This window comes from Pelmatolapia mariae, linkage group LG16_19, assembly GCF_036321145.2.
Source record: "Pelmatolapia mariae isolate MD_Pm_ZW linkage group LG16_19, Pm_UMD_F_2, whole genome shotgun sequence".
In the NCBI taxonomy this organism is placed as follows: domain Eukaryota; kingdom Metazoa; phylum Chordata; class Actinopteri; order Cichliformes; family Cichlidae; genus Pelmatolapia; species Pelmatolapia mariae.
In genome coordinates, this window is record NC_086241.1 from 38,487,151 (window position 1) to 38,497,868 (window position 10,718).

General features: G+C 36.8%; 1 long non-coding RNA gene across 1 annotated transcript; it reads left to right on the top strand.

Moving 5' to 3' along the window:
- The first annotated feature begins 957 nt into the window (after positions 1-957).
- Positions 958-4,657, top strand: LOC134646235 (uncharacterized). The gene is made up of 4 exons (XR_010096631.1): positions 958-990; positions 1,824-1,850; positions 3,933-3,964; positions 4,383-4,657. It is a non-coding gene; the product is annotated as an uncharacterized LOC134646235 (long non-coding RNA).
- The last annotated feature ends 6,061 nt before the right edge of the window (positions 4,658-10,718 follow it).

The window sequence follows — 10,718 nt, forward strand, 5'->3', positions numbered from 1 at the left end:
ACTGAAAAGTTGCAATTTTAGTATTGAACAGGAGTGTTTGGTGAGCTAACGCTAACAACCCGATGCTAACGCCTAGTGCTCCTATAGGCCCAGTGTGAAAGGTTAATTTGACTGTAAACTACAGTTATTGTGTTGTTTTATTAATTTCATTAGGTGTGTTAGTGTTTCTGAGTCTGTTACAGAAGGTGCAGTTTGTTCTGGTCTTGAAAAATCTGTCGGTTAAAACTGCCTCATTCTTTAGGTTGTAAGGTTTTGTAATGAACCTTAGAACCAGTGTGACAGCTGTCGGCAAGATCAAAGGAGCCATTCCTGGTGTTCGGCCTCTGACTAAACACCTGGAGAAAAAGAGTCACGTCTGTGCGCCTGTGTGTCTGTGTTGCGGGTTAATTAACGGAAGGGAGAGTGAGAGAAACACAGAGTAAAACATATAGTTAATACAAGAATAATAAGGTCTTAAAAATCAAAGTATCTTTCTTATTTAGAGAACTGTTTAACAAACGCTTGTTCTGCAGTCCCACTTTTAAATAAAACCTAAATCTGCAGATCTGTTTGACTTCTCACTTTTTGGAAAGTTAATGAAATAAAAAATAGCCCACCTTTAAATAAATAAAACACAGCAGTATATTATTATTAATATGGGATATAGGTATTTATTTATTTAAAAAAACAGCATATCATATGATACTGTGTGCAGTTGATAATATTTTAGGAAGTAGGATTTCAATGCAGACCACCTCAAATATTAAAGCCTACAAATATAACAAAGAATCTTTCATTTACGAGTGTTGTTGCAATCTTTAATAAGATGTAGAAAAAACAAAACAGAGTAGAGTTGTTGTTTTTATTCCAGGTATGGTAAACAAAGAAGTTAACTGAATCTTTCTTAAAATTCTGATTCAAGTTTTCTAATTTTTTTTTATTGTTTGTTTGTTTTGTTTTTTTGTCTTTTGTTACACAGAGTGAAATAGAAACTTGGTTTTGCCTTTGCTGGTAAGTGAACTGATTGTAACTGAAGGAATATGAAACTGGCAGTGTGTGGCATGTTTGCCAATTTACATACAATAATTTGGCTTTTTGTGACACCTTGCAATTTGCTCATGGGCAAAAACACATAGTCAGGTTTTATAAGCAGCAAAGCCCCCACACAGGACCTCTGACTTTACCTGAACATGTCCCTGAAGTTTAATAGCACATTTATGTTTGATTTGAATTTTTGATGGCTTATCAAATTCAAACATAGCTAAATGTCAGAGATGTCTTCATACAGTTTTCCATAATCTCCTTATGTTTGTGTATTTGAGTAGCAAACAAAAATATGAAAGTTTTTTAGGTGAGTTCCTGTTTCCAAAAAGGGACTTATTGCAAAATACATAAATATTCCTCCCAAAGGGTACAATGGAAGGACTTTTTAGTGTAATATTTTAAGAAATTTTCATTTTAATTACAAAAATGGTGCGCCTTTGTTGTTACTTTAACATGTCAATATTTACATGTATTTCAGGATGTATATATTCAGACCAGACTAACCAAAACATGTCAAGGTTTTCTGTTGCTTCTGATTTAAATAATTACTCTGTACAACCTTTTAATCTGAAATTACATTCAAATTGTGGTTTTTCACATTTTATTAGATCTGACTTGTGATAGACAGCGTTGAAGCCACAAAGCTTTGTGAATGCAATATTAGATATGTCCTGCATTTGTGGCAACAAATATTGGTGCATATTCTTTGAATTTCTGTAATAATGAACACTTTTATTACACATGCTATAGCCATCTGAGATCATTATACAGTGATCTCACATGTTGTTTCCTTTCTCTAGACTTCTGATCTGACTCTCTCAAGTCTGGTAAGTAAAGGTTTTGTCTGAGGTTTAATATAGTGAAAAGTCTTTCTTTCTTGTAGATTTTATTTGCTTATGCTTTTTTGTCACATTTACATTTTTCAAATCATCTAACAAAGGCAACCTTGATCTATGCAAAAAAGCAGTTTTACAGGGATGATTTCATTTATGAAGCAGAGAAAAGCAAACCAGAACTATCTCGTCTAATGTGAAAACATGTTGCTCTCTAATACACAGGCGTGGAAGCCCTGATAGCAACAACCACCATCACGCATTAACAGTAACTAGTAATGACTGGTTGACATTACTGGAGGGTATTTTGGTCCACTCTACTTTCAGAATTGTCTTAGTTCAGACCTAATATAGAGTGTCAAGTATCTCAATTTCATTCAAGTCCAGACTCTGATTAGTCTACACCAAGAGTTTTGTTGCATTCAGAGTGGGACTTGCTTGTGTGCTTTGGATCAATTTCCTGCTGTGAATCCCAAACTTCATTAAAGTTAAGCTCAGGACCTGATGGGTTAATGCCAGTTCTGAAGTAGTAAAGGAACTCTGGACCATCACCGTAACAGCACAGTGTTTGACATTAATGCTTGTGTTTTTTGGAAATATTTCTCCCACTACAGGAGGCTCAGTTTAGTGCAATGAGTCACCACAGCTCTTTGTGACCATCAAGATATTTTTAGGAAAATGTGAGAAAGGATTAGTGTTCTTTTTGGCCAGTCATTGTTTTTGCCTTTTTGTCCACAACTTCTGTGAGCGCTCGTGTTTACTGGAGTCCTCAAATCCTTAGAAATGTCTTTATAAACCTTTCCAGATCTCTCTGAGTTTGATTCACGTTAGAGCGGCTCATAATTAGTAGTTTAGGGACAATTAATTTGTCGCCTAAGGCCTTGTGGATTTTGCAAGCCTCTTTTCCTTAATAGATTACTTAACTGTCTGAAAACTGCTTTTTGTATTATTTTATGTAAAAATTTGTGTTGATAATTTGAAAAATATTAGTGTGATGAAAACATACAAATAGGGCCTTTGTAAGGGGCCAGATATTTTTTTTAACAAGAATGTACTCTTTTACATAATCCTGCTCACATTTACAAAAGAAGAACTGTCTGAAAGTCATGTTTCTTTTAAGAAATAGAAGAATCTCCAGCAAAGACCTTACATACAACAGTACAAACACTGCACTCATTTCTGTTTTTTATCATTAAGTGATCTAGAAAGAAATTATCATACTACATTTAGCTAATGAGGCCTTAAGATCAGCTATGATGGGGTTTATCATAAATTTAGTGGAGTGCTCATAGCTGTGTATGAAACAAGCCCCAGCTGTGACTGAAATATGTAGAAGCTGCTGTGTAGGAATTTTACAGACTTTGGTTTTAGCACCATCTCCAAATTTCTCATTTTGTAAAAAGTCATACTGAGTAAATTGTTCACTTTTATGTTAGCGCCTCCCTGGATATTATGATATACTGCTGTCTCAGGTAAATACAAACAGAAACGGGGATTTTAGAATTTTGGGAATTTACCAATTTGAGTTGAGTGGATGTAAACTGTTTAAAGCAGGTGGCCTGAAACTGTCTGCTCAAACTGAACTCAGTGTGTGGGTTTAGTTAGACCATATAATATTTGCAGTAAGTTATTGTAGCACCACATCTTGTCTTAATTTTATAGAATCTGTTTGTTTTATTGTGTTAATATAATTAGAATGCAGGCCACCTTGAATGTTAATTCCTACAAATATTACTTCCAAGCTTTCATTTGTGATTGTTCCATGCTTTGAAATTGTGACATAGCCATGATATCTACTGTTTTATGTAATAGAACCTACATTGTAGAGCTTTACATGACTGAGAAACTTCTGTGGCTTATTGCAAATGAAAACCACACATTACCTTAATGAAGAGGGTAATCTTTAATAAAGTGTAAAAAAAAAAAAAAAAGGGGAGGACTTGTTTGTATTCCAGCTGTGGTCAACAAAGAAGTTAACTGAGTCTTTTTGACTACAGAGAGTGATGCAGTATTGACTCTGATGATGATTTGAGTTGTCTCATTCTGCATTTTTGTTTTTTATCTTTTGTTACACAGAGTGACATAGATCTTTGATTTTGCCATTTCTGGTAAGTGAACATTGATGGGAATGTTTTACGTACAGTACTTTGGCTATTTGTGATATCTTGCTCATCGACAAAAACACATAGTCAGGATTTATAATCTGTAGCAGCAAAGCCCCTATACAGGGAATCCGACTGTCCCTGAACATTTCCCATGTATGTCTGTTTTTAATGGCTTATCAAGTCCAAACATAGCTAAATGTCAGAGATGTATTTGTACAGTTGTTCAATTTCTCCTTATGTTTGTGGTTTTAAGTAGCAAACAAACAAACAAAAAAATTCTCCTCTTTAGAGTACAGTAAGTTCATAAAGGCTTGAAGAAATTGAGAATTTTACTTGTTATTTTAAGTCCCTGTAAATTTAATTGTGTGTGAACAGTCTTAATCATTAAACCGTGATCTGATGTATTGTTTCCTTTCCCTAGACTACTGATCTGACTCTCTCAAGTCTGGTAAGTAAAGGTTTCTCTGAGGTACAGTCCTGGGAAAAGTCTTTCTTCCTTCCAATTTTTTTTCATGCTTTTTTGTCACGTTTCAGATCATCTAACAAGGATAACCTGGATAAATACAAAAACGTTTTAAAGGGATGATTTCATGTATGGAGCGGAGAAAAGCAAACCAGAACAACCTGGTCTAATGTAAAAACCAATTGTTCTCTAATACACAGCTGTGCAAGCCCTGAGAGCAACGAACACCCTCAAGCATTTACAGTAACTAGCAATGAGTTATTTACATCACTGGGGGGGATTTTGGTCCACTCTACTTTCAGAATTGTCTTAATTAAGGTCCTATATAGATTTTTAGAATCTCAATTTTATTAAAGTCCAGACTCTGATTAGTCTACATGAAGAGTTTTGTTTCATTCAGAGTTGGACTTGCTTGTGTGTTTTCAATCAATTTCTTGATTCTTGTGGATCCTAAGTGTCTTTAAACTTAAGCTCAGGACCTGATGGCTTGATGCTCAGTTTAGTGCACTTAGTCAGCACAGGTCTTGGTGATCATCAAGATGTTTTTAGGCAAATGTGAGAAGAGTTTGTGTTCTTTTTGGCCAGTGAATCAATAAATTTCAGTTTAGTGCATGTAAAGTTTTTAAAGCAGGAGGCCTGAAACTGTCTGCTCTAAACCTTAGTGTGTGGGTTTATTTGCACCAGATAATCTTTACAGTAAGTTACTGTAGAAGCACATCTTACTGTGAGTTTATAGACTGTTTGTTTTTATTCTGTTAATAGAATGCAAAACTGTCCTCATAACAGTTCCACTACCACTGTCATTCAGTTCTGTCCAATAATTTACTGTAGACGTATTCAGTGTGCACTGTATTTTTCAGATTATAAGGTATAAGGGCAATGAACGGGTCTGCTTTTAAACACAAGGCACATTAAGCCAAACAAAGCAGTCAGATAAGTCAATCTTTATTTAACTCATGCACAGTAACTCTCAACATATTCAGTTGTAACACATAAATTACAGAAAAATGCATTCACTTTTTCAGTTCATTCGTCTTCTTCAAATCCATCAAATTCTTGATGGGTTGATCAGTTTGAAATCTGCTTCGTACAGATGTTTCTTAACACGTCTCCTTATGCACACCATAACGTTATGTTGAAGCACAGTACGAATTACTCTCCAAAGGTCCTGACTATGTTAGCCATAACCTTCTGACAATACATCGAGTGGTGCAACTTTGTCGTATTAAAACGTTTGAATGATTTTTGAGTGCTGTGTACCACATGAATGCAGTTCGAGGTCAGTAAGCAGAACCAGAATCAATACATAAGACACACCGTTGATTTTTTAGAAAATTACTGGATTTTAAGTTCGCCTTATAGTCCGAAGAATATGGTAAAGCCAAGCTTATTGGAAATATGTCTAATTCCAGTCTCTTTGTGTCTTACAGGTTACCTTCTGCAGAAAATCCTCTCCCTCTATCATTAACACGCAATTCTGTCTGTCCTATCACTCTCCCCACTCTATTTTGACAAGCCATTCTATCTTGTATCACTCTATCCCAAGAGCTCTATCTAATTTACCAAAAATCACGTTTTGACTGGAATCAAGTTTTGACTGGAATCAAGTTTTGACTGGAATCAAGCTTTAACTGCTCCCAGTTTTTGGGAATTGACGTTACCAGTACTTCATCTATCTGTTTTCAGAATTCTGAGAGGTCTCTGCTCTCACTGCTCCTTCTTTCCTGTCGTGAAACTCTCTCACGTCCACTCATTTTGCTGGAAATTACAGGAGGAAAGTTGAAATAACAGTAGTAGAATTACAGTGCAGTAGAATTTACAGTAGAAACTATTTACACAGTGCTACTTTTGTCATTTTAATTTTGCATTACATTTTGGAATTAAGATTGATAATTTGGCTTACAGGTGCAATTACTTTGATAAATTATATAAATATACACCTTGTTAAAGGTTTATTTTTAATAAGATAATCCAGTCATTTTGTAATACATACACTCAGACTGCTGTATTCATATGTACATATACATATATTAAATTAGACACAAATACATTTTGCTAGTCTGTTTCATTGACTTTAACATTTGATTACAGTAAGTTTATGCTATTATTATTTAAGGACAAATCCATTTATCCCACCCAGTGTAAGTATTTAGTTACAATTGTCATCGAGAAGCTGCCCTGAGGACCCAGACTTCCCGTTTCCTGACTGAAGAATTGTCATCGCCTGTCCTCTGATCACCACACCACCCCACAGCTCCTCATATTTGATATAAGTTTTACATATTAGAAAGGTTTACACAAACTCTACTGAAAAGTTGCACTTTTTTTTATAGCATGTTGATTTTTGAAATTTATTCTGCATATCCCTTTACAGAAGTATAGAGCTAATCATTAAGAAGTCTGGTTAAAAGAAATATAGGAAGTGAAAATATACAGTTTCTGAAAAAGATAAAATAAAATAAAGGTAGCTTGAATAGTTTCTGTTTCCAGGTTGAATATTGTTTCTATTTGTGTATAAATACATAGTAGGTCTAGTTGATACTTAAACACAATGCCAAGAAAAGGTCAAAGGTCACAGGCCCAGAAGCTGAGATGGCAAAAGCAGAAAAACCTGGTAAATGTTTCTCAGAGTGGTGAACAGGTAAAGGTGTCTGTTACAACTGTTCCCAGACCAGAAGTGCAGACCAGCTTTCAGACAGCCGCAGTGTCCTATGCAGATGTGGTAAAGAGAGGTGTTTGTTCAGCATGTATGCCAAAGGTTAAAGTACAGCAGGTAATCCAGACTGAACCCCAGGTTACTGTGCAAACGCAGCATGATGGAGAAGCTCCAGGACCATCTCATGTACAAGTTACAAACAGTGAAAGTCACCCACGAGTGATTAGCATCTGCGCATCCTGAAGCCAGGCCTCTGCTAAGTATGGAAAGTACAGGAATCAGCAATGCATGGCTAACAGTTTGGTTTTCCTGTCATTCTTACATGAGGATGAATTCATAACCAGACCAGATCTTAACCGTGTGTTGGACAAAGGCCATGCCGTGTATTCAGACGCCAGAAAGAGGTTTGTGAAAAGCGTGTTTCTAGCATGCGATCAGCTTCCCACAGTGGTCACCGGCCGCAGACACAAGTATCAAGTGGACATGTCTCAGTTTGCTCATTATGGCACATTTGATGGTACAGATCATCTTCCGAGCCTTGAACAGGGACTACAGTGTTTGGCTTCAGTGGTTCGCTACGCTTTGCTAGTCATGGGAGGAACGGTCATTGCAGTTTGCAGGCTGACTTCTGGTGAATACTCATATTTCGACCCTCACCCACGTAAGTCTACAGGAATGCCATTGTCGCTTGGTGTAAGTGGTGGCACTGCAGTTATGTTAAAGTTCACACGTCTTAATGACATGATTGACAGGCTCAAATGTTTGTACCGAATGTTTAGCATCGCACCAACCTGCACTTATGAATTACAGCCTATCGTGTTTCACAGTGAAAACGCCACCAATCAAAGAGATGCTAATGAAACCACTGAATACAGACAAACTGCTACAAGTGTTGCAGCATCAGCTTTAAATGAACTTGGTCATGAATCTAATTCCCTAACATCCACTGAGCAGACACGGAAAACTGTGACTAGCACTTTAACCACTGAAGCAACGTCATCCAGAGTGGATTCTTCAAATGAGACAGCTGCTCCTGAAAACAACAATTCTCCTCATTATTTTGAAAATGAAACCTCTGCAACTGCTGTGAGAAAAACTCAGGTCATATCAGATTCTGTTCCTCAGAATGATTCAAACACTGCCTCCTGTTCAACTAAAACACCACAGGAACTCTCACATAAACTTTTGAAATGCAATAAACAGGAAAGGAGAAAAATGAAGAGAAGATTATTGGCCCGACAAAAACTATCACAAAGAAAGGAAAATCAGAAAAAGAAAGAACGGCAGATGTGCACTTTTGATGAAAGCTTTAAAGCAAAGAAAAAAAAATCCAGTAGAAAGTCTAATGATCCTGATCACAGACAGAAGAAGAGTGAGTACAAAAGTAATTTGTACAAACTAAATGCTACATATAGAGAGAAACAGAGAGAATATTTGAGAAAGATCTACAGAGAAAGGCATGATTTTAAGGAAAAACAGAAGGCACAAATGAGAAAGCTCTATAGAGAAAGGGATGATTTTAAGGAAAAATGGAAGGAGCAAATGAGAATAGCCTATCGAGAAAGTGCTAAAATTAGAGAGACAAAAAGAGAACGTATCATAAGGATGTATAAAGACAGTCCTATATTCAGAGAGAAACATAAAGCTTACATGAGGTCATATTTTTATAAACTATATCAAGAAAGTATAGAATTTAAACACAAAAAACTATCTTACTTTACTAAACGTTATGGAGAAATGAGACAATTTCGGCAACAACACAAGGAGAATATGAGAGCACGAATGAGAGTAAAATATTGGAACAGTTTTTCTTTCAGACAGATGCATAATGTCAGATGTGCAATGAACATAAAAAGAAAATATCGCCAGATGCATCGACCAGCTGAAAGTTTACAGAGTCATCCAGATAACAGTTTAATGAATGAGGCCATATCTCGTTTCAGATCAAACATTAAGTCAGCACCATCTTATATTTGTACTGTATGTCTAAAAGCTTCTTTTCCTAATCAGGTGAAAATCTGCAAAAGAACAAATTACTCAAAACACCAAACTGTAGCTCAGCAGTGTCTAACTGGTAAATTTGTTCATGTGTGTGATGAAGCATGTAATGATAACTGCAGCTTTCCTGCTGAGAGAAAAAAGGAGTATATCTGTCACACATGTCACAGTTCCCTCAAAAGTGGATGCATGCCAAGGCTTGCTGCTGTCAATGGTTTAGAACTGCAGGATATTCCAGCTGAACTGTGTGATCTCAACATTCTGGAGAGACATCTGATTGCCAAATGCATCCCATTTGCTAAGATTATTCCACTTCCAAAGGGGAGACAAAGACTCATACGTGGTAATGTGGTGTGTGTACCATCTGAGGTCCAACAAACAGTTGACTGTTTACCTCGTCTCAGAAGCCAATCACAGATAATGAGGGTCAAGCTGAAAAGACGACTGTGCTACAAATGCCATCAGCTGTTCCAGACTGTCACCTGGTCTAAACTGATCCAAGCCCTGCGTAAACTCAAACAGATTCATCCACAGTACACAGATATTGTTATCAGAGATGATGCATTGCTTTGTGATCCAACGTTACCTGATGATGACAGCAGTGATGAAGCCAGCATGGCAAGTGATGATTATAATGAAGCAGATTTGATGGAATTTGACAACTATGAAAAAGATGCCCTTTTGTGTGAAAGAGAGTCTGAAAGTGAACAAGATGTTAACATGCTATCCTGTGATGGACAGCCAGACGGACAAAATCCTGAGGAACCAGAAAGTGATTTGAACAATGGAGGTTTTGCTCTAGAACGTTGTCTCCAGCCTGTAGACATTTCAGAAGAGATTCTCTGTTTCACTGATAACACATATTGTGTTGCTCCTGCAGAAAGAAACAATCCTGTTAGCTTCTTCAGAACTCCTCATTTGGAAGCCATGGCATTTCCTGTGCAGTTTCCTACTGGTCAGAATACATTGGATGAAAAGAGACGTCTTAAACTCACACCAAGTGCTTACTTCAAGTCAAGGCTTTTCAACATTGATGCAAGATTTGCTAAAGACACAAATTACCTGTTTTTCTCGCAATTTGTTACTGAAATACACTTGGCTAATTCCAGCATGACAATACAGCTAAGGAAAGGTAAAACTATGACGAAAGACGGACGCAAAATAACATCAGGAATGTTACAAAGTAAGACAGAAGTAGAGAAGCTGGTAAGAAATAAAGATGCAATCAGATTTATGCAGCCACTCAGAGGAACTCCAGCTTACTGGCAGAAAACTACCAAAGATTTATTCAGTATGGTTCGTCAAATAGGAACACCTCAGTTCTTTGTCACTTTCTCTGCTGCTGAGATGAGATGGCCTGAAGTGATTCAAGCAATAAAGAGACAGCAAGGTGAAGAGGTTGATTTTGAAGCCCTGGACTGGTCAGAAAAGTGTGAAATTCTAAGATCAAATCCAGTAACCACCATGCGAATGTTTGATAAGCGTGTTGAGGCTTTGTTCAGAGATTTGCTTTTTTCTCCTGCACAGCCCCTTGGTGAAATCATTGATTACTTTTACAGAGTTGAGTTCCAGCACAGAGGCAGTCCGCATATACACATGTTGCTGTGGATTCGAGAAAAGGTGGAAGTAGATGTGGATGA